The sequence below is a fragment of the Epinephelus moara genome, chromosome 18, assembly GCF_006386435.1.
Source record: "Epinephelus moara isolate mb chromosome 18, YSFRI_EMoa_1.0, whole genome shotgun sequence".
In the NCBI taxonomy this organism is placed as follows: Eukaryota; Metazoa; Chordata; class Actinopteri; order Perciformes; family Serranidae; genus Epinephelus; species Epinephelus moara.
In genome coordinates this window covers 14,510,162-14,531,298 of record NC_065523.1, presented here as the reverse complement: position 1 = coordinate 14,531,298, position 21,137 = coordinate 14,510,162, and the positions used below count along the sequence as shown (strand labels likewise).

The 21,137-nt window shown below is 40.1% G+C and overlaps 1 protein-coding gene and 1 non-coding gene across 2 annotated transcripts in view; one reads left to right on the top strand and one right to left on the bottom strand.

Moving 5' to 3' along the window:
• The window catches only part of asic2 (acid-sensing (proton-gated) ion channel 2), a 540,319-nt gene that overhangs the window by 457,461 nt on the left and 61,721 nt on the right, over positions 1 to 21,137 (bottom strand). The window lies entirely within an intron of this gene.
• trnae-uuc (transfer RNA glutamic acid (anticodon UUC)) lies at positions 11,624 to 11,695 on the top strand. Its single transcript has one exon. It is a non-coding gene; the product is annotated as a tRNA-Glu (tRNA).

Here is a 21,137-nt window from a genome sequence, read left to right as displayed (position 1 = left end):
GTTACCTTTAGTAGCCATTCAAACCCGTTTGTTTCAACTTGTGTGCATTTTATCAGGCCAAAATCTCCAGGGTATGTAAACTTTTGATCAGGGTCATTTGGGTAGTTTCTGTTGTCATTATGATTTAAAAAGAGTAAACACATTTGTTTGACAATAAATGGCTTCACCCAACCACTAACCATGAGTGAAAAAAAAGTTTTTCTGTTATCATACATATTCTCTGAAAAATGGCAAAAAAATCACAAATTCTGCCAGGGTATGTAAACTTATGAGCACAACTGTATATATGTGTGTTATTTATTTATTTATTTTTCCCCACAATTTAATCAACAAATTACAAGGGTTGGAAATCACATTTCATCAAAAACACTGCTTATAAAAATCATGACAGAGCTATGTGTCACTGGCAGTGTTGGGCAGTAATGCATTACTAGTAACGCCTTACAGTAATATTATTACTTTTTCCAGTAACGAGTAGTGTAACTAATTACTAATGAAATTTCAGTGATAATATTTCAGTTACTCCAACACCAAACAACTTGTAACAATGTTACTTTTGTTATCACATCAATACTGACTTGAAATACACCAGTCACATCAGCGGACTCATTTGCTGCAGACTCAAAGCAGCAAGCTAGTCTGAAACGCTAACCTTAGCAGCTGGAAATACTCCCATTACTTTTATCGGGAGGAAAGATGACAAGAACACTGTTGCTGCAAGCAGTCGGACTAAAACTTTCTCCACTGCAAAAACCACGTCCTCAAACCTCCGGTCTGAAACACCTCGGCTACTAAGATCGTCAACACAACAACGTGAAGCTCCAGGAAATACACCCCACCAAAGGTGACCCCTCCAAAGAGGTCAGCTGTAGCCCATCACTGTCTAAAACAACCCAAACTGGATTTTAACTATGGACAGCTGCAGCTACAAAGAAGGGATGAAGCTTGAGGCTGGATATGTTGTAGATGAAATGTTGCTCCATGAGTGACACTCTGTTTTTCAGGCAGAGACTTGGGAAAATACCAGTCACAGGAAACAGAAAGCTCCCAGGTAAATAGAAGCTATCCAGCCAAAGCTACACTTACCGACAATTACCCTGACATTCACACAGAGGCACACATCTGAATTTTAGGGAGATACCCAAATACCAATTTTATGGGGTGTAACGGAAAAGTAATGTAGCCCCCTCACTCAATTCCTAATTTTAATGCAAACCTTGTGATTACACACTCTATACTTTAAACACCTTTTTGCATGGGAGAGGAATAGGTGATGGCTACAAATATAAAACTCGGAGTTGTGTACAAAAATATGATTCAAAACCAAGGTGCAAAGAGGCCCAGTTAGTCAACTATAACCCTTTAATATTCAACATAAATCAAATTACCATACCGTGAATTGGCTTACATAACTGTTAAACATGAATCACCCTCAAACACACAGACTGATTGCAAAAGTATTACAATATTTATTTCAAACCCCCAAAACAATTTAAAAAAAACAATAAAAGATAATACGCGGGATTTTCTAACTCAATCTATGGTACCATTAGCCTGGAAATCCAGACCCAAATCTAGAAAGATTTAGGGTCTGGCTATGAGTAATGCAAATGGCCCAACTCGAGGGTCGGCACCATGCATGAATTTGTAAATATCACTGCACGCAATTGGATAACACTACGACCAATCAGAACAATACAGGGGGTGACGTATCCAGAGCTTAGCTACCAGCGGAGCTAACTGGTAGATTAGACTCTTGCCGTATCCGGTCAGCAAAACAGCAAAAACGTCCTTCTTGCAAAGGAAAGATTCGAGTGCCGTCTTCTGTTCCTCTTTTAGAGAAAAAGCCAAGTCTAACTTGTTCATTGTAGCGGCCAAAGCCGTTTCAAACAACTGGTGTTCATCCGTAGCCATCTTGCAGTGTTTACTGACTGATTCTGGACTTCGTTGTAGCACTGCTCTCGTCATCTGTTTAGCTCGCCTCTGGCCCACCTATATCAGATACACCGATGTGATTGGTGCAGCTCGGCTACAAGGGCATGGGTAATGAGCATCATTACTGATTGCCAGAGTGACTCCCTGAGCAAATTCAAATTGTGCTCTCGCGAGAACTCTGGATTTCCAGGGTATGGTACCATGTTAGTTGGCGCGCTGTTGGAGCTCATATGTAACCCTCAGGTGGAGAAATGTTCGTACTCACGGTCCCTTGGAAACTCAGAAAGCTGGTAGTAACAGTCCATTCAAACCCTCGATACCACAGCGAGCTGAAGGAAGAAGAAAAGCTCTGTCCACATGCGTAAGTCCGTGGCAGCGGCCAAGTCCTGAGCACCTCTATTGCAGCAGCATGAGTGGCAACGTCCGAAGCACACTAACACAAAACCTCAAATGAATATACTGTTGGAAAACCATAAATGTGCATAATTTTACAGTTCACAATATCTATACTCACTCAGAAACTTATAAATAAACCCAGGCTTCCCACATGCAGCCTGACGCAGGTCTCCTCCGCTCCTGTGAAGGCGCACGCTAGTCCGCTAACTCAGTTTCACGTGCTAACAGTATCAGCTAATTTAGCAACAACACTCACTCGAATGTCTCCCAGTACGGCTCACACTCCCACCGGTTTAGGTTACACACAGTCACACCCCCGCTAGGTCTTACTTCTTACAAAATACTGCATTTATGATGACTATAACGAATTTAAAACAGCATATCATCCTCTCTTTCTGTCCTGTATTTCCCCCTTCGCTCTGTCTCGTCTTTTCTGAACTAAGTCCCGCCCTTCGCAGAGTCCGACACAATCCTCACCCTAACTTGATTGATTGACACCTGTCTATCCAATACACAAAACGGACATGAGAAGTTCAAGGTCTGCTCTAAATGTGGGGTATTTGAACACCTCCAAATAAACAAACAAACAAACAAACCTTAACAAAAATACACATTTTTCCATATTAATGCAGAAATCAAAAGAGATAAGTAATAAATGAGGTGGCATGTCACAAAATAAGGCAGCATAAGGATAGAACTACATTACAAATATCCAAGTACTACAGTATGAACTAAAATCAGTAGGGCACTACAGTAATATAACGAGTAGTGTAACAAATTACTGTTGGCAGGGAGTAATAAGTAAGTATTAATATTGAAAAGAGTAACATGTATATGAATAATCTATTGCATTTGTAGAGTAAGAGCCCAACACTGGGTGCTGAGCATAATTCTATGCCGTTCAGACAGACTGATGCACAAATATAGACAAGCCACTGTTACTGCCGTGGTACCTCACTTTTAAAACCATGTAATTGGGGTCACTTTTCAAGCCCTTTCCCCAATGTGTCCAGTACAACCTGTAAATCCAGTTTTATGTTGAATATCTAGTCATCAAATACCCCTGAAGTTTATAATCTACAAAATTTAAGATTAGTTAAGTCCAGTTTTAATAGACGGCTAGATGTGTTTTCTTGGCTGAGCTCTCACCAGCTGTAAACTGACAATGACCTGAGACTCAAGCCCCTTTATCACTGGACAAGAAACAACACCCACCCACTAAAATCTGGCTTTTGTATCTGGTGGTAAAATTGGCATAATTAACAAATGACTCCACAGTTGTCACCAGTAATTATGGGCTCCAGCTCCACTCGGCTCCGATCGGCAGTGACGGGAAGACACACTCGGGTGACCTTGCCAATTTTAGCCCCTTTGCTGGTGTGATGCAATGACGGGTCGCCACAAAACACTGTTTTCACTGACCTCCATGCTGCTTTCTACTGTTTACTAACCTGTTTTTCAGCCTGCCTTTGACATTGAAGGTGACATAGCAGGAAAAACAAGAAAAAGAAAGGCATACTCATCTGCTGCAGTGCAGTGTACATGGCTCTGGTCTACTGGAATTGGAAAAGGAGTCTATTGCCTATTTCTAGTGGGTTTTCTGGTGTTCAGAAAACCTGCATACACATGCTGGTTTTGGTGTAAATAGGGTTTAACTGGAAAAAGAAAAGCCACAAGTTTATGTCCCATGGAATTCATTTTACTTTCCTACATCTCCATTAAAACCTCATGATTTGACCACAGGGGCCGCTAATAACCAAGCTATCCATCCATACAGGTATGACGGTGATTCCCCCCAAGCTACCCACACAGATAAAATCTAATGCTGTGGGGAACACCATCATGACAAAGCAGACTGCGATGCAAAGTCTGTTGTGTAACTATATTACACAATATACTGTAGTCTATGATTCATCACAAAGTCTGTGTAACTACAGCAGAAAACATGCCTTCAAAGCTGAAAGAAAATAGAAACAAAAAGGGAAAAAAAGCAAATCAATCATTTATCACTTAAATGTAAAATATATATCCATATAAGGCTGACTCAGTTTACTTATAAACTCAAAATTTGCACCACAACAAATATGTCCTATCACAAAAGGAGAAATCCAGCCAAAAAGATAGAGTTACCAACTTTCCCTCAGCAGCTGTCTCAAAAGACAATAACGCATTGCAGCCTTGGGGCATGTGTTTTCAAGTTTACAGTGCAGGATTCATCCGAGGGTGAAGTTTCTATCTGCTGGGTCTGTCAACAAACATCGACTGATTGTTCTGGCAGTTTTTCCGAGCAGCAAGAGCTCAGACATTCAACTCTAATTATTAAACAAAGACATAAGGTACAAAGGCAACTGGCTGAGTTGAAGCCAGTAGCTGAGTTTCTGTGCAATGTAACCTGCGTGAATCACGAAGGAATATACACAAAGACCACTTAAGTATGTGATTTTTTTTTCCTGCAGACTGTGAACATGTGGGGGAAAAATGGAAAAAGTGAAAAGAGGCAGGGTGTTGCATCAACACCAGCACTTGAGAAAACAAGACCTATTTTTTTCCAATTTCCTGTAAATATGTATTCAGCCACTCACATTGGATATTGCTTTCCGTTCATTCTGCACAAATCTACCTCTAAAAATCTCTCCTTCCTCCCTTAAACCTCTGCTTTCATGGCCAGCGCAGGCTGTGAATCACAAAACACCTGCAGGCGTTTGTACACACATAAACACACACACACACAAAACAAAAAAAATCTCTGCTTTTTCTGCTCACACAAAAGCTAGCATGATCACCTCTCAGGCTAATAATCAAGAGTCCCCGCTAACCCGCCCCAGTCTAATATGCCACCACAATTTGGGAGACTGAACCTAGTTTACCTGCTCTATTACTGAGTTCAGAGCTCGGCTGGATTTAGCAGAGACTGGTGGAATAGTTTTAGAGGTATTCTGTTGTGAATTTTAGTGTTGGATAAGTAGGCATTTTGACTTGTTGGTAGAGAGAAAAAGTAGTGTGTTTGACCATTTATAGGGCTGGATATTGACACCAATCTTTCAAGTCAATCCAGAAAGTCTTGATTTCATCCATTTTAATCAGATTCAAATGCATCATATGAACGCCAATATTCTGCAAATATAAAAATACTGTACTCAATCTGGGAACTCCACAATGTACAAAAAATTGTGCATTTACTTACATGTTGAGCTTCGAGTAGCAACATTAGCATGAATTTCTCTTATATTGTCTCTTAACAGGAAAAACAAAAGAAGCCAACTTGCACCAATGTTCTCAGTGATCTAAATCTGCTTTTACTGAGGGGTACTGAATGATGAATTCCATTTGATCATAGGTAACCTATTGCCCCCTGAACACTATACTGCATGATTGTAGGTGCTGTGCCATATGCAAAAACTCTGGCACATGCCAAAAGAACTGGGGAGATGGCAACTTAAAAGTGAACTTCAGCAGTAATAAAATAATTACAGGGAAAAAAAGGAGAGCCCAGAAAAGGCAAAACCTTTGTGATGCAATAAATGTTGCATCAGCAGACATTAATCACACACAATATCCTCCAGGGTTTTTAATAGTCTTAATTGATATTAATGGGCCATTTTTATTTTTTTTTTAGTCCACAAATTTAATATGAATTAAATTTAATTAAATCAATGTATTCACTCTAAAGCATATTATAATTTAATTAGATTATTTGATATTCATGCATTTTTTTTTTTTGTTCCTCAAATTTAATTTAATTTGTGTTCCCTCACACTGAGCAACATTTTGTGACTGTAAATTAGATGTTTTTCTCTTATCTTTGTAAAAGTGCTCTGGAACATTCATAAAAATTTCTCTTACCTAAGAAAAGAGCAAAAATATTAAAAGATTGATGAATCCCAGAAATCAGTGGGTACTAACAATAAAAGAACAAATCGTGGATACATGTAAAAATAAGAGAAAGTTTGTTCGTATACTGCTTCCAGCATGAGAAGCTCCTCTGTGCAACTGTAGCATTTATAAAAAGTAACCAACACAGTCTACACGGAACATTGAACACAATAGTAAATATGTTCACTGAGAGAGGGCAATATTTGGATTTTAATAATCACTTCTGCATCCGCTACCTGAAAACACTTTTTTCCCCCATTTATTTATTTATTTTTTACCAAGTCACACACAGACATAATCTATAAAATGTGAACAGCATGCTAACATTTGCTAATAAGCACATCAAAAGTACAGCTTAGGCCGATGGAAATGTTATTGGTTTTATTCAGGTATTTAGTCATAAAATAAAGTATTGGACGATAGTTTGAGCTGCTGGCAGTGCTACAGGGAAAAAGCTCATTGGCTACGGTCAACTGGATTTCTCCTCTGGGAAATGTGAATCTATACGAACATACAAGGCAATTCATTTAATAGCTGTTAAAAAACTGTATTCTAATGGACTGACCAAAAGACCAACAGACCAGCATGGCAATTTACAAATTTGATTTTGATTGACCAATATTCCAAAACCCGAAGCTATGTAAGTTACAGCAAAAATATAACATTAAAGGGATAGTGCACCCAAAAATGAAAATTCAGCCATTATCTACTCAACCATATGCCGAGGCAACAACTTTTTAATGTCGGGGCTTCAGGACACTTGGATCACTACGGATGAGCTATTTTGTGGTTTCAATTATGTGTTTTTGGACATTTTAATCTGGGGTGCCTTAAGCCTCCATTAGGTGGAGTTGTGCTGCTATCCACTCTCCCCTTGGTTCTCCGCAATTGTTGTGAGGACTCTAAAAGTTCACCTGAGCCTCCCTCGGCATATGGGTGAGTAGATAATGGCTGAATTTTCATTTAATTTCCCTTTAATTCATACTTTTAAAAACTGAGCCAACATTTGGCATTTTGCTTGTTGAATGACTCAAAAAATAAATCAATTATCAAAATTAATCCATGCAGATGTTGAGATATTTCACTGTGGACCATCAGACAGACCCACAAACCAACAAACTTTGACATCTCTGTAGCTCAACTGTTAGCCAGACAATAAAATGCAGAAACAACTCAATTACAGTAGATGCAGTAAACATATCTTTATGTGTTACCTCCATCCTTCCAGATATACATTCACATTTATATGGCCCCAGTCACAGCACACTCGAGACTGGCAGTGTCCCAGTTCAATTCATGGCACCAACAAGTGCATTGATGGTGAGAGCACGTAATTTACTGACGTTCATATTTCTCCCAGGAAGACAGCGTAAAATGGTGCAGTAACTATGTCACCACTTGAGAATAACGGCTCTTTTGAATACTTTAAATCAGGAAGTGAGTAACACTCCAACCCTTACTGTGACTCAGTAAGCCCCGCAGTCTCTCTATCAACCAGGGTCAAACAGTAAGACCCTCGTAGAGTTAATCTGTCCTCCATGATTAAACGGAAGAAAACTAATTCCCCCTCTCACACACAGGCAGACAGACCACATGGTGCTAGCTTGTGATAGCACATAACCCGGAGGTATAATGGTTATTAAAGAAATAAGCAGGCTACAGGCTAACTGCACAATGTAATGAACGGCTGTCTTTTCCATTTAAGATCATTCTGGGTTTAACTCACAGAAAGGAAAAACATGTGGTCTGGCTGATTTCTGTTCATCAGATTGAGACTGAATTTGATTATACACCATGAGACTGTGGGTGGGATTTATGCTGTGGGTGACTGACAACGTGAACTACAAGAGAGACAGACCAGAGCTCCTTCATAAGGGTGATGCCTTTTAAAAACAGTCTGGGGCTCAATCAGATACGGCTGCCACTCTTCCACAGCTTCTCACGCAAGATATTTCTTTAGATATTGCTTTTTTCATAACAGAAAACTATAAATCAAAGTTTCAAAGACAAGTTGGATTGTGCTTTTTTTTCTTTCTTTTTTTTTTTAAAAATGAGAGAAACGAAGACAAGCATGAAAAGAAACTGACAGTGAGCAAAAGAAGATACCTGCTGCCCTGAGCTGACCCGGCTGTTTAAACCAGAGTCCTCAGACCAAAGTCATGATGATTTTACACAAATTAAAGACACATCAGGGTTTTTCCTAGCCCAAAATGAGGTGAAGGTGGATCATGTTAATTTAAGGCTAATTAATATAACGTTAAATGCCATAGGCTTCTGCTAATAACGTTAGCATGTTATATTTGTTTGGAAAATGTGTTCAGTGTAAGACAGGTGTTTTGTTGGTAAACCTTGTGAGCTGTAATGGAGCCAAACTTTGTGACGTTACTTTTGTTGAATGTTGCTGTTGTCCCTGGCTTCATATGAGTAGAGGAAAGTCTGCTAGCCACTGGGCTAATTTATACAATGTAAAATTCCATAGGCTTGTGCTAATATCATTAGCGTGTTGTATTTGTGGGGAAAATGTATTCAGCAAAAGACAAATGCTTTGTCTGTGAATGCTGCGAGTTATAATGCAGCCGATTTGTGCACTTGTGTTTGAAATTGTCTCTATGAAGCCATGTTTAATGTGTGTTTTGAATCAACTATACTTTACAGCACTTCCGGCACCAAAAAGTGTTTTGGAGGTGTAATTGTTGTGCAGCTGCATATTTTCAAACGGGGGAATAAAATCCCTATCTTTGCATTTTATTTTGATCACAGTCTGTTTTTAAAAAACTGCTTGGGACATCTCAAATGTGGCTCTGGCTTGCAACTGAAAACATGTAGCCCATTTCATACAACATACCAAGATATATACAGGGAATCACCAGTCAGCCAGTGAGTACCGAGATATTAATTTTTGTGGTGTTTTTTTAATCCTATTTTCAATCAAATCAAATATATATATACGCACAAAAATCCCCTCTCACACTTTGAGACTTATAAGACAGCCTGCCCTTTTTTATGTAATTAATTTTGATTATTTAACCCCCTATTTTAAATTCGTTTTCATTAGTATATTTGGTAATCGTGTTCTTATGTATTATCATTTTACAGATGTTTGTTTGAACTTCTGTACTGATGAAATCAGAAAAAACATTTTTTTTAAGAATAGACTACTTTATTTCCTTATAGTCTACTGGTGTAAACATTGTAGTCTCACAACCCCAATGATAAAAGACATTTGCACATGGTTTAGATTAGGTAAAACATTATGTTACAAGAACACTGTGCTTAACCTGTGATAAAGTTAAGGCACAAAATTCACTTGGTTATGGTTAGGAAAAGACGTGTTTTGGCTTAACATGCAGCGTTTGGGAAGAATCCCCACAGGAAGAGCAGCGATGTCACAGTTTAAAAACAACGGTCGATGGAAGCACACTGATGAGTCAATACCAAACACTCACAATTAAAGCCTAAGTGCTGATGGAAACACAGCAATGACTCCCTCAAACACACCCAGTGCTGTTTGCTGGTCTCAAACTGTGGTCTGCAGTAGTTTGCAGCTTGGCAGCCGTCTTGGCAGGGAAAGGGAGTTTTGTTGTCTTTAGTGATTTTTTTGTTGTGGTGGCAAAGATACAGAGGAAAGACTGTGGCGCACCGGGCTGGCCCCCACTTTGCTGCGGTCCAAAACAGACATCTCTTTTCTTCCTCTTTGGCAGTTTTGGCAGCACCTTTCCCGGTGCACTGTGCTGATTACGATAGCGCCGCCACATCTGCGTAATGCCGCACTTGCAGTTACAAATGACAGAAATCCACCAAGAGCAGTGCTTGTTAGAAAATAGTAGCTTTCCATTATGGCACCCATCAGAAGTTTGTCGAGAGCTGGAGGCTGGATGAAATTTGATGGAGGCAGCCACCTCATAATTCTCTATGAAGGAAAAACCCTGTGTACTGAACACAACACACAGCAATGAAGCAAACCATACTGTACATGTCAGGCTGTAAACTTTCCAAGAAAGAATGAACTAAACTCAAAATTAACTATGATGGAAATAGAAAAGGCTGATGGAAATGGAGGGCATCACAACGCTGGACAGCATGAGGCAGCACAGTTTGACTCGTGTCTCTGGCTCTCAGCTCTGACGCTGACTGTGAGTGAAGTTGGCTACACTACTTTTGAACCAAACTTTGGTCCGACCTCCTCTACTGCCATCCAGTGTGATTGACTCTTTGGCTGACAGCTCTGTCAGAAGCCTGGCAGGAGAGACACTCTGTGGTGTGCTAGGATTTTATAACTGAACTCTGACCGGAAAACCTGGCGTTTTCACATCACAGATTGTGAACAGAGGCATTACAGCGTGGGTCTTATGAGACTAATGTAGGGTGATATAAAGGTTTAAAGTGGGGGATGGCTGCTCTCCATGTGCAATGAACTGACACTAACTAGGCACGAGAATAAATATATTTCTCATTTTGTAGGAGGAGAGTAACAATACATCTATCTTGAACAACACTGACTCACTGACCTAAGACCCAATATCATTGATGCAAAGCAAAAACATCAATACACACTGTCATCTATAAAATACACCTTTATTTTGAAATTCCCATGGCATGTCTGTGTCATCATCCAAGGGCACCTCTATTAGAAGCATTTAAACAATGCTAGGTGCCTAGCGCCAGGCAGAAAGTGGCAAGCAGCCAAGAAAAGACAATGAGGATAGTTATTGATACCGTCTCGTATCGATTGCAGGTCCATTATTGAATCACATCAAAATGGTACCGGGACAGACATTGTGATATCAGCAAATATCGTATTGTTGTTCAAAGAATTGACATAATATTGTATCATGATAAAGCTTGTAATTTACACCCCTAATTGATAGGTAGGGTGCATTAAAGAAAAGACACCAGCAATAAAGTTTTATGAGCATCTATACAAACAAACTATCTCAAGGTTTCCAACACATTCATTTATTTAAGGCAGCCTGCCACAGTTAAAACATCTGCTGCCACATTTTGTTTTTCTATTTTTAGAGCTGGGCCATTCATTGGGAGCACTGTCGCAATATATATATAATGTGGTTACTCATTGCTCCACAGTCTTAAAGTGCAGACAGAACTCTGGAAAGTAGAAAGTCAGGCACAGTCAAAGTGAAACTTAACCATTCATTGTGCTGGGTCCTCTGCAGCAGCTTCTCCTCTCATTCATCAATCTGATCTGATCGACTGACCACATCTCCACTCCCCAACTTAAAACTCCACAAACTGAGAGTTGTAGTCTGCTCTGTGTTCATGGGAAACCTCTGAATTTAGAGAGACGACACAGACTGATACATAAGGACACACAGGCAAGGGAAAAAAAAAAAAAAGAAAAAAAAAAAGCCATTGTCAGCTACCGCCACAGATTGATTCTAATTTGGTGGGAAACATCTTGTCCCATATGGTCTAGCGGTTAGGATTCCTGGTTTTCACCCAGGTGGCCCGGGTTTGACTCCCAGTATGGGAACTAGCTTTTTGGGGTGCCAGTAGCTCATTCCATAGGGACTTGGGGAACCGGAGGGTCACCTGTTCAAGTCCCCGTCCGGACCAAATATGGAGCGTGGATTGGTGGCTGGAGAGGTGCCAGTTCACCTCCTGGGCACTGCCAAGGTGCCCTTGACCAAGGCACCGAACCCCCCCAACCGCTCGGGGCGCCTGACCAAGGCAGCCCCCTCACTCTGACATCTCTCCACTTTGTGCATGTATAGGTCCTGTTTGTGCATGTGTGTGTCTTTTGGACCTGTGTGTTAATGACAAAAGAGTGAAAAAATTTAATTTCCCCTCAGGGGGATTAATAAAGTATATATAAAAATAAAAAAAAACAAAAAAAAAACACGATCTATAGATATAAAAAAGCATAAACCAATGGACCACAGTGAACATGGTTTTCGAAAAGAGTTTGGGTTGAGGTCAGGACTCTGTGCCGGACAGTCAAGCTCTTCCAAACCAAACTAAGAAAAGCAAAGTAGCTTTTCTAATACCTTCTGCTTAACACCCAAAAAGTCAGAAAGATCGGGCTTCAGTTTGTGCATGGAAATATTGTCATGTCAAAACAGGAAAGGGCCGCCCCAAACCCAAAACTCGGAAGCATACTGTTGTCTAAAGCAGGTTCCTGAACTTTTTCTGCCTTTGAAAGCTGGAAAACATGATACCTCACACACCTTCCTCGAGGGGCCAAGCCCAAACCAGGGTGTCCACTTACTTTTGGCCATATAGCATAAATAGATCAATTAGTTGAACAAATTATTGTCCTTTTTGTGTGTCAAGCAAGATTCTTTAATCCATTAATGTCCAAACAAAAAGACATTTTTTTTATCTTCCACTTCATGGCCATACTTCCCTCCTACATGCTCGTCTTTACTTCTCATCCTTCGTCCGTTCACTGTCTCTCTGTCACTCACACTCCCTCTGTCTCTCCTAAACACACACAGTCACACACACACTGTAGAAGCTGTCGGCTCGTCTCCTTCTGTCCTCATTAGTAGGCAAGGCCCTCGTTCTTGTTTGCACACTCCACTGTTCTGACTAAATGAGAAAATTAATGAGCTGGGGTGAGCTAGAGGGAACACCACAACCTTCAGTGTCTCCCCCCGCTGCTACCTCGCCCCCACGACTCCTCAGTCCACCCCTGTGTTACTCTCTCACCTCCTTGCTCCATCTCCTGTTCCTGTCTCCCACATCCTTGTTTAATTTCATGCCGCCGCTGTTGCCGATACCTGTCTCGGCTCTGTAGACGGGTCTTTGGTAAACAAAGAGAATGCTGTAAGACTTGACCCCTCTCCCCCATCATTCTCATCACTCTTGCTGTTTAGCCGGAGGAACACTACACTCGATAAAGACAAGAGAAAGGGAATACCAATGATCACGGAGAGAAGCGGCGCATCTGCAGAACTGCTGTTCGATTATTAAGAGCTTTTAATAAAACAGTAAAAGAAGCCCACAGGCGAGAAGTGCACGCAAAAGGAAAGTTCTAAAAAGTACATTTCCTGGAATACCACTTTGTAAAAGAACGTATTTACATAAGTACAATGCAGGCGCACAGAAGCTGAGTCACCCAAATATCTACACATTGTTTACACACTTATGAATAAAACAAATAAATGATATAAATAAGTAGCCACCTGGCTGGCAGAGAAGATTAATAATGGATCTGTCTCTTTTAAGTGGATGCTTTGAAAACACACAGACGCAAGCGTACAAGTACAAACACACAGACAGGCAGTGGCACAAACATTTGTGAGCGAGCTCAAGGGATGTGGGTGACTGATAGAGTGGGTAAAGTCCTGTTTGTACAGTCTGCTGCCTCAGCTGAACTAGATCCTTGATTCATTACCTGCCCAGAGTGTGACTGAGAAAAACACTGTGCGTCTTTAAAACAAGAAGTTGTCGTTCTTCTTTCTGTCCTGTTTATTTCTCTGTCTCAGTGGAATACAAAGAGCATGCTGTTGCAGTGAGGGGCAGAAAATGCAGATCATCAATTTATCGTTTGTTAAACTCCAGTCCACCGTTGCCAAGTATGTCAAGCTTTCAAATCCAGCACTGCATGTGTGCAGATTTACCACTTGAAATTCTTTTAAACAATGTGTCCTTGGTATTAGACAGAACTGGGCAAATAATAGCTTTTCAGTTTTAGTCCTGATCCTTGATTTTGTCAGCTAAAATTACAACTTTTGTTGGCAGAGTTGTAACCAGTGAATTAATGTCAGCCCTGAGTTTTACTAGCCTGGTGTGGCTACACATTTTAACAAATAAACACCTGTCTCAGTAAGATGCCTGGTCTGATTATTATTTTTAATCAAAGTTTTTCAGATGTATAAAACCCAGTTGTTGGCTACCTCAAATTATGTGTCCATTCCTTCTTTGCCATATAAGTTATTCATAGTCCTTTGGTCCGTAATGGCCTGTAGATCAAAAGAATCAAAAGGGTTTTTATAAAAATTAATCCAAGTTTGAGTTTTAACAGGATAAAGTGGTGTTGTGTTGGTATGCCGGGTGACGTCACTCTCCCCCTCTCTCTCTGATGCGTTGTCTGTCGGAGCTAGCCGAATTTTTATACAAGTAATAATCATACTGGTACCAAACTAGTCATGTCATAATGAACTATGGTGAGACGCTGCGTTTTGGTGTCATCGAGGGGCACTTGGCTCTGCTGTTCCTAAGCTGCTACCATGTTTATTTTATTCATTTTATCTTTATTTAACCAGGAAGTCCCATTGAGATTGAAAATCTATTTTACAAGAGAGACCTGGTCAATTAGCAGCCAATCAAAACTCATTCAAAATGCAACAAATACAACATATGATACAAAAATCCACAATAAAACAGCAACTATTCAAACATCGTGGCCTCTTAAGAAAAACAAGCACATGTCTCTGTCACCACATTCTTTATGATGCCCTTAAAGTAAAATGCAGTTTCCCCCAGATCTGTTAAAACTCTGGGTACATTGAAAAGCAACCACCTGGAGGAGCGTAGCTGGTAACAACCAGAGCTGACACACAGAGGCCGGAAGGTTGAGCAATATTGCTATATAGAAAAAAATATACCAGTGCTGTTGACTGGAAATAGTCAGTGATGCCCAACCCACCAAATCATAAAGAATGCAGTGATGAGTAAATGACTTTGCATTTGTAATAAAACATAGATGCATGATAAGGCTATGTGAAATGATGGAGGTCGCATGCATATATAATATGTCACCATATTCAATCATAGACCAAAAAGTGGCTTCATAAAGTAAAGTAAAACAAGACTTATTTATAAAATAAAAGCCAATGGTCTATGTCACACATGCTCGAGCGCTTGTTTTGCGACAGCTTACCATATGGGACATCAACTGGTCCGCTAAACTATCACTTGCCACCATTCAGCTGCTAGCTAGCTTTGTGCTTATACTTATAAAGTTAACTAAATAGTAACACGGAGGCCCTGTGGTCTGAACTAAGACCGCAAACTCTGCCTCCCACATTGTCAACGGCAGGGCATGAGCTTCACTTCGTCTGTTCTTACCTTTCACAATAAAAGCTCTTGAGATATACACTGCATCACTGCTTATCATGAGGAACTTATTCACATGCTGAGTCTGTGGTAACGAGTGGTTCATCATATTGAAATCATTTTTGCTTTGAAATTTGTTCTGGCCTCTTCTGTAAGTTTCTATTTAGCATAATACCTTTTTTTTATCTCAATGAAATGCCCCAAAACAATTGTTTAAGTTACACAAAAAAGGCAATTTTATTAGCTCGGCCGGTAAAAAAAAATATGTACAGCCAGTCGATGTTTTCATCTACTAATCCCTTTGGCTGGTGAGTCATAGAGTTAATTTCAGACACTGTCTGCAGCCCAAGAAACACCTTCCCCATAGAATCATTATAAAAAAGATGTTTGTAACACTGTTAAACTGTTTGACAAGACACCTCATAAATCATTACGTATTTTGTGTGACCCAATGTAAAGTTGAGTGCGACGGTAGAAAAACATCAATGTTCTTAAGTGCTTTAGGTTGCCAAGCAATTTTCTATCAACTGAATGGAGGCCATGTTGGAGTCTGGTATTCACTTCTTTTAATATATCCATGTGAAAAATCTACAGCTCGACAGGCCTGCCATGTGTAGTTACAGTTGCTAAGCTACAGCGCAATTGCACAATCGAATGTTCAATTAAGCAAAAACAAACAATAAAAGAAATGTTTCACTAGTCTCACAGACCAAATAAAGCTCCAAATCCCCCCTGCCTCAATCAGCTGAAAACTCAAGTCCAGTTGCTTGCTTGTTTGATTTTTCTGGACTTAAGGGCTTTGAACCCTCTGCTGCTCTGTTGCTCTGTGGTTATCCATATATGAGATTGTATAAATAAGAGCAAGGAGGAAAAAGCCAGGAGCAGCACCATTAGAGAGCTCCTGTGGTATTTTCTTATGTCAGTTCTAATAGCTGAATGGGTCCGGGGGAGGCATTGTACCGACTCCAGCAAGCACACCCAGGGTTTTTAATCAGCCTTTTAAATAAATAAACCATGATTGTATCCCTTGCTCTGTCTTTCCATACGACGCAAATGGCCTACAGGAATCAGATCAACTGATATATTAGACGAGATAAGATCCTAATACATTTTAAATGCGGGGGGATGATACTACAGGGGGGTGGAGGGGTGGGGAGATATTTAGCACCGAAGTGATGGAGAAAGAAAACAAACTAACTGCAGAGGGCCAGTGGGGCAGAACACAGCGCCAAAGCAAACTCAAATAAACTACATGAAATCGACCGTTCACACATGCTCACAGCTCACATATGATGGTTCCTTTGCTCTGCAGCAGCAACTCATTAACAACAGAACCTAAATCCATATTCTAGCTCTGTGTTACGACACGGCCTCAGGGAGGGAACTTGAGGATGCTCAGAGTGCGTAAATAATAGATGCAGTTTAGGGAGTTAGAGACTGACACACACAGAGTGGATGTGTCAGAAAGTGAAAGGAGGAAAAAATGAAAAGGTGGTTTGATCAATTGCGGAGACCTGAAAGAGGCATTCTCCGTTTTGAGGGCCGTTTCATACCCTTCCTTGAGCAACTTTTATTTTTCCAAGAGCTGAACACAAAAAGCATTTCGTATTTATCTATCCAAAACCTTCATGAGGGAATGTCATTTGAAACAACAGAGGGCTGAAATTATTGGAAAACACCCTCAACACTGGATCAAAGCTGATACACAAAGTCTTCAAAATCTCTCCCCAGGAGATAGAGATGTGAGAGTCTTTCTTGCTTTTGTTTAAATGAATGGTTCTTTGTCTCCACTGAGTGATTATTCAAATCCCAAATGACTTCCAACAAAAGTAATTGATTGTAAGAGAAAGACAGAGCGGCTGCCTTCAGCTTGCTCAATGAAAACATCACTAAAGTTTTAACACTGTGAGACATTCAGACTAACGGATACACAGTGTTAGTTCAGTTTGATGGTACATCTGTTGAATCAGAGGACCATCGTTCAACCTCATGTCCAACTGACTGTGGCTCAGATATTATTGTATAGGTCTGGCCAACATATTTCAGTTTTATGATAAAACTGTTCACAAAGTCTTCTCTGGGGTGGACAGGGCAAGACGTACGACAGTTCAGATTAGGTATGTAAACCGATTAACAGTTAACGGCCAAGAATATTTTTTGCCATGGGTCACGCGCCTGTCTGTCTATAGATTAAATTTACTGCTCTTTATTCTAGCTAGCTGTGTTGCTCATTCGACGATTACTGCGAGCAACATCATCCTGACTCAACAGCGTTGCAGTGGAAACATTGTGCCCACCCTCCATTCTCTCCCCAGGTCACTCTGGTGAGTGAGCCGCTCAATTTTTAGCTACAAACCCCCTCTAGCATTGTTAACTTTGCTCTGTTGTCACCGTCAGTACTGTGAGCACGCCTTGTGGTGCTAACATAGCTTAGCCAAAGGCATTTTGTAGCTCAAAACTCACTGGGGCTACCTGGGAGAAGAAGCGCTGCTAGCTAGGTCTGAGGTCCCACTGCTACTTAGGTCCTGGGATCCAACCCGGGTGGTGCGCAAGTGCAGAGCAGCCAAGGCTAATGTTAGCTAACCAGTGGAGACATCCTTAGTTCAGATGATCTAATGTAAATATACATTCAACAGTTTAGCCAGATCATCTGAACCAGTGGTTCTCAATCAGGGGTCCAGGGACCCCCATGGGGTCCCCAGAAAAGAAAAAGAAAAAGAAAAAGAGTCATAAGAGTGACTATTCTGATTATAGGTTTTACTTCCTCCACAGTTATCTCCTCGACTAGTTGACAACTGTAGAATTCTGGTCTTAATATAACAACCAAAATCTTTTCAGGTGGAGATCTCTGAAGCATGATCTTATCAAATGTGGACTCATGACTTGATGATATGTATCAATTTACATGTCCTTGATATGAAAAGGTTGACAACCACTGATCTAAACTAGTTCTTGACGTCTTGGTTCAACTTTGACCTATTACACTTGGTCTATAAACTGTGATGGATGTTTAAACCAGACAGTTTGGGTGGTACTTTTACTGTTTGCCTTCATTTTGTTTTCAAATTAAGTTTAATAAAGCTCCAGGTTTATTGCCATGTTCCCAGCAATTACTTTGGTTAGTACAATATTATCATATCCAAAAGAGACAATGTCCAAAGAAAACTAGACAAATATAAAAGCCAAACTGTAATAAACTAAAATTATCCTTCTGAGATTAACACAATGCTTTCTCTAATCTTAAAAACAATGGAACAATGTGTATTTTGCATATAGTTTCTTTAGGTTTGCTGCCAAAATTCACTATAAGTGCAGCAGTGCTTTTAAACAAAGTCACATGGGCTCAAAAGTAATTGATACAGCTGCCTGTGTTTGGAAAATGTTAAATATTTATGACCTATAGCTACTTTTATTCAATAATAACGGCACTGTTAAAAAAAACTTTTATTTCACAAAAGCTTCAATAATGTATTACTTTGGTATTTGGTACTGAAACTCTGGCACTGTATTGGAAATAGTAACAAAATCTTTCAAACGATACCCAGACTTTGTAACTGATGACTTGTTGCACTGGCAGATGAAAGATGTGGAGTCAAAACAGAATGTAGTCCCCTTAACTTTCGTAACATGATGTACATGTCTGCAGTGATTTACCTGTTTTTACAGCTGGATATAAACATCTGTCTCAAATGCTTTTTGCCCTCAGTTATGCATTTAAGGCTTTTCAAGACTGGGTAACTTGCCAACTAACAGATGCCATCTTCTGTCTGCTTACATCCATAAAACTTTACATTTTGGGATTACTTCCAGTGGGTGGTTTACTCTAGATGACTCACTTTAGTGTTGTGCAAAGAGAAGCAGATGTGCATTTCAGGCATTGGAGCAACGAGATAGTTTTCATCCGCTCAAAAAATCCAAACTGACGGAGTAAAAGTTGGAGGGCTAGGAATCAAATTAGAGGGTGACAGGGTAATACCCGGACAAGGGTTGAAGGATGCCCAACTCTCCACGCTTCAGTCAGTCTGCCGGCCTGGATCGATTTTCAGAGTGAAGCAAAGAGAGGAGGAGAATGGGATGGGGAAGCCATCCAGTCGGCCCGTATATCCCTCAGTCTATCAATACCGTTTGTCACCTGTCATGGCCTTGCCCCCACCAGCCCTCTGTCTTGTCCTGAACCTGTTATTCATTCTGACGTTTCCATACTGGCAGACAAACTTGGCTGCAGCATCTGCTTCTCAACCTTGAGACAAATCACCTGAGAGAATCTGACTGATGGATGTTGTCTTGAAAGCTGTGGAGAGCGGGGTCTCCCCAAACCTCGACAATGGCTCGGTGTCAATTAATCATAATCATCATTAATATTGAGAGGCAGTGTGTTTAAGAGAGAAAAAAAAAAAGAAGAAGACTCGGCATCCAGGAAAAGATTATGTCAGTATGTATTCACCCTGAAGCCTGAGAACACATCTTCATTACTTTCTGCCCGCTCGCTTAACAATTCTGCAATCTAATATTGCATGACCTACGTCTGATTAAAAGTGAGTGTGTGAAGAAAAGCTTTTCAGCTCGTGAAAAATAGCCTGCTCCAGGTGAATCTGGCGTATAGTATAATACCATTCTGCATTCATCTCATTTAAGCAAAATACTAGTTAATGTGCAGGCACCAGTCATATTCATGTCGTAATGAGAGGCAGTCAGACTGAATTCCAGCATTTCACAGATTGTATTCATACATTTCATTTGATATATCAAAGCAGGAGGAGACGCACAGGGCCTGAAATGATGAAATGGACGAGGAGACTTAAGTGTCATGAAAGCTATGATGAGAAATCCAGAGTGTAATGAAACGAATAAGAAAGGAGGTATTGTTGTAAAAGCAATAAAAAGAGATGAGCAAATATCACGAGATCTACAAGGACAAATGCCAAGGATGCTCTGACAGTGAGCAACTTCAGTTTCTCTGAGTTGGACCGCTTCTTTATTCGAGATGTTAGGGCTGCACAGTCTTTTTAAACATAAGTTGAAACTTATACAGAAACATTAGCTTTCAGCATGACTAAGTAAATGATTTAGTGTCAGGACTCCACGTCAAACGTCCTGATCCTGTATTCACACACTTTGCAAACTATAAAAACAGCAAGGGCCGTATTCACAAAACATTTTAAAGCTCAGAGTAACTTCCAACCAGCTGAGTTGCTGACAGCTCATTCTGGCATGCCTCATTGTGTCAGAATTTTTGAAACTACAATGACCACTTCGCAGTTGTATACTTCCGCGAATCAGTCAAGTTGCAGTTACAGTTTAGGTGGGGGTGCAGAGGGGGGATGAGAGGACTTTTTCTTTTAAGCCGTTGCACCTAAAAGAACCTGACATTTAGCTACTTCATTAGCATGCAGGTCGCATTAGCAATGGCCATAATAACTACCAAAAAATTAGATTTTGCAAGACGGAAAAGCTGTTACTTAAAGTTACTGTTACTTCAGTTGATTTGCCAGATTTGCGATATTCCAGTTTGCTTTGGCATATCTGGCACTCGACTTTTTAGGGGTCATCTTTGTAAATTTTTAGACTATTCCAGACGCTTGACTTTTTTCGACATTTTGCCAGTGTATCTGTAATCCTGTCACAGGTGGTCAAACTTAGGCGTACCACTAAGTTCAAATGTTCATGTCTGAAAATAACTAATAATCAGTATGATGCATAATGAATTTTGTTGAATTACTATTTCTTAATATGTGGGCTATTTTATATATATATATATATATATATATATACACTGCTCAAAAAAATAAAGGGAACACTAAAATAACACATCCCAGATCTGAATGAATGAAAAATTCTTATTAAATACTGTGTTCTTTACATAGTTGAATGTGCTGACAACAAAATCACACAAAAATTATCAATGGAAATCA